Below are 4,161 nucleotides of genomic sequence, written 5' to 3' on the forward strand. Positions count from 1 at the left end.
CCTGGCTCCCTCCCTCCTCCCTGGTTCCGAGCCGGGAGCCCTACGCGCGCGCAAGAGCCGGGGACGCCCAGGCGGGGAGGGTTCCAGGCGCGTAGCTCTATGCGTTTCGCGGCTCCCGGCGGGGACTGGGCTGGGAAAGCCCGGGCCCTGGGCGGGGGCGAGGGCGAGTACGACCTGGGTTCTGCCACCGTGATCCAGGGCTCGCCCGCCTACCTCTGGGACCGTGGGAGCCGGGCGGGAGCGAAGGGGAGGAGCTGCTGGGCTGGTCAGGGCAGAGGCCGCCCAGGAGAGGCGGGGCCCTGACCCCAGGCCTCGACCAATGGCATGGTGCCTTTCCAAGTGTCGCGGGGGAAACTGAGGCTAGGAAATAATGGCCAGATGGTTCCTGGGTTCCTTCCTGTGCGGTACGGTGGGCCATCTGCTTCTCCGCCATCTGCCAATGGGGTGGGGCTGTTGGAGCCTGGGGATCCCTCTGCGCCACCCGAACCAAAAGGCTGTTCTCTGGTCCCTCTGGGGAAGAGCCCACGTTTGGGTGGTTGGACGAGGTAAGCTGATTGCCTCTGGAGAGACCTGAGTGCTGTTCCCACCAGGAGCTAGTGGTCCCTGTGTTGGTGGGAGACGGTCCCACCTTTATCCAGAACAGGTGGAGGTGGGGCGGGAAGTGTGGGAATCTGAAAAGGAGGCTTCCCTGTGGACTGTCTGGGGACCCCAGGCTGGCTCGAAGAGAGGACCTGCTTAGCGGGTTGGTGCTGCCCTCTGGAGGTCCCTCCAGCTCGGTTCCCCCGGCCCCTGGCCGAGTGGGCTCTTCCGCCGCCGTCTTGTTCCCCCTCCCGGCTTCTGTGCTGGGCGCTGCGCCAGGCTGGGGGAGCCTTAGACGCAGTGAGCGCGAACTGAGCAGGCGCCGCATCCTGGGCTCCCCCTGCAGTCCCTGGGGAGCCGCCACAGCCGAGGCGCCCAAATCCCGGGCGGGATAACACTCCTCTCGTCGAGCCAGGCCAAGGGCGAGTGTGGGAGGAGAGGGGAGTAGACTGGAATGGTTCCCGCAGGTCTCCCGGGAGCGGGACGCAAACGAGGAAGCCCTCCGTGTCCCGTCCCCGCCCCCCTCCCTACAATCAAGTGCGCAACCAAAAGAGAACTGGGATTCCGGTAGGGGAAGGCTTCTGCTCTAGCTCTGAATCCAGGGGAGGTGGTGTTTTTCTGAATTTAAAAAGAAAGCAGAAAGTGTGTGTGTGGAAGGAGCTTGCTGACGATACTGGGAGGGAAGGGAGCGGGTTAGGGTCTGCTTGAATCTAAACAGCCTCAGGAAGTAGGTGTCGGAGGGTTTAAATTGGGGGAGGGGGCGTAGCTGTCTTGGGCTTCATCCTTCTGAATCCTACACACACACACACACACACACACACACGCACACGCACACGCACACACACACACTTATAAAAATCGGCTTAAGGAATCCGGCAGTGAACCAGGGCTCCCTCGTCTCTGTGCTCTAGGTCTGAACTCCCCATCCCAAATGCTAGGGCCTGGTGGGTGTCCACTCCCACCGCCTACGGCGTTATCCATTAGGAGCAAGAGTGAGGCACCTCTCTGAGGCCTCCTGCTGGGCAGGAAGGCCAGGCCTGTCAGGGTCAGATGTCTTGTGTCTGAATGCCCATTTTGCTACTTCCTGGTGGGGTACCTTGGCCAGGATTTTTATATCTTTCTTCAGCTGTAAAAAAGAGCTAATGTTAACGATGCCCACATGGAAGGATTGTTGTGAAGACTGAAACTCACGTGGACTGCCCTCTGTGAAGTCCTAAAGCACAGTGCCTGCCTTGCTGTTGGCATTCAGTAAACAGTGGCTATTGTTATTTATGACCCCCACAGGGTCACCCACAGCTCACCCACCCATCCTCAGCCTCCAAGCAAACCCCAGTGACCCTTTTCTCAAAAGTTGTACAGAGAAGGAGAAACATTCCAATTCTAACACAGGGGACATTGTCCTGAAAAGCTAATCTGAATCCTTCTTGCTGCAGTAGAACATCATTTCCTAGAGCAGAATTATTTCAACCTTGACTGTGCAGCAGAATCACTGTGGAGCTCTGAAAAAGAAAGGTTTTACCCTAGGCTAACTGAATCACAATCTTCCTGAGCTCATGAGGGCCAGAACTAAGCAGGCACTTTGTCCTAGGATCCTTCTTCTGTCTCTCAGGAGCTGCCCAGACTCCAAGAGTACATCTTCCTCCCCCAGCCAGGGCAAACCGGTTCCCCTATGATTCTAATATGTAAGCTGACCTACGGTATCTTCATGTCCTCACTGAAGCTGGGCACTCGAAATCCTAACAATCTACATCTTTTGCTTTGCATGTCCAACCTTTCTTTTCCTAAGTGCTCCCTGCCAGCTATTTCCTCTGGAGAACCACCCCAATCCATGTGGTTGAGGGAATAGAACCCCATCCTAGTTCTAGGAGAGGGTATGTCACCCTTGCCTGGCCATCTGTCTAGGACACTTCCATCCAGCAGTCCAGGAGCATTCCATCTCCCTAGGCATAGCCACTGAGTCAGGATGGGCACATGACCCAAACCAGGCTAATGAGGATCTCTTCTTGGACTTTTTCTGGAACTCTTGAACGAGGGGAATTCTCTTACCCAGGTGGTACTAAGCCAATGGAATGTAAGCCTGGAAGCCATCTTGCCATCAGGACTGGAGAGCTTACCTGAGAATGAAGCCAGTGCAGAGGAAATTAGAAAATAGATTCACACATAGAGAGTAAGTCTCTGGATACAGCCTGAGCCTTTTAGTTACACCGGTCAGTGTATTCCTTTTTTATTTAATAAAACTTATTTCAGTTTCTATTACAGCCCGGCAGGTTCTGATTAATACACCCATTATACACAACAACAAAAAACTTTTTTTGAGGACTTTCTGTGGGCAAGGCCTGGGAATAAGGCCTAAGGCATAGGCCCCTGCCACTGAGAAGCTTACAGTTGGGTAGAAGTGAGCCTGGATTCCACGTTACAAGAGAATTAAGAATAGGCAGCAGCCCTGTTAGCCACCAAAAGTCAGTTACGCTACAGAACATAGAGGATAGGGGGCTGGGAAAAGGACAAGGATGATATTTTGGAGGAGAAAGAACCTGATGAGGAACAAACTTTGTGGTGAGGAAGTGAGAGGCACTTTCAGGCCGGGGTTGGGGGTGGGTTGGCCAGGAGAGTCCATGTGTGGTCTGTCTAGAAAAAATGCACTGGAGTAGAAAGCGTTCCTATTGGGAAGTAGTAGGAGATACAGTTGAATAAAACATTCATTCTTTTAAAAAGAGGTTTATTGGCCATTGTGTGTATCAGACGCAGTGCTAAGGAGGAGGTGGCCTTTTCAACTCTGTCCTGACTCCACGGTATATGCCCCTGGAAGGCAGCTTCCACCCAGAAACAGTGACAACAGCTGGCTCAGAGCCCCTACACACTGCCCACCTTCACGCTCGCTGTGAGGGGGCATGAGTGAGAAAGAAGCCCGGCAGAAAGCCTCCTCCTGGACAGGGTTATACTGCTGGTCTGCCTTCTCAGCAGTGGGGCTGGGAGCATCTGTGTTATCCCCATTCTCCTCTGGTCTGCCTTTTGGCCAATGGCACACTTTTTTTTTTTTTTTTGCGGTACGCGGGCCTCTCACTGTTGGTGGCCTCTCCCGTTGCGGAGCACAGGCTCCGGACGCACAGGCTCAGCAGCCATGGCTCACGGGCCCAGCCGCTCCGCGGCATGTGGGATCTTCCCGGACTGGGGCACGAACCCGTGTCCCCTGCATCGGCAGGTGGACTCTCAACCACTGTGCCACCAGGGAAGCCCCAATGGCACACTTTTGTTTGCTGTGACTGGGGGGACAGAGAGGGGAGGTGACATGGTGAAAAGAATTGGCCCCTCCCAAGGAGGGTTTGTGAGCACCCAACTTGTGACCAACAACCCAGATGGGACAACAGGTCTGGGGCCTAAAGGAAACCAGGTTGGGAGAAGGAAGGCCCTGAGCACCCTGGCCCGGGTGTCAGCGGGGCCTCAGGGGGGCTCAGGGATGAGTCTGGGACTCTCAGACCTTGCCTGCTGGGTGACTGATGCCAAAAACCCTGGAAAACGTGAGAGGCCCTCAGAGGGTCTGCAGGTCTGAGCTGCTATCTGTGCTCAGACCTTCCTTGCAAA

This window comes from Hyperoodon ampullatus (genome assembly GCF_949752795.1).
Source record: "Hyperoodon ampullatus genome assembly, chromosome: 4".
Taxonomy (NCBI): domain Eukaryota; kingdom Metazoa; phylum Chordata; class Mammalia; order Artiodactyla; family Ziphiidae; genus Hyperoodon; species Hyperoodon ampullatus.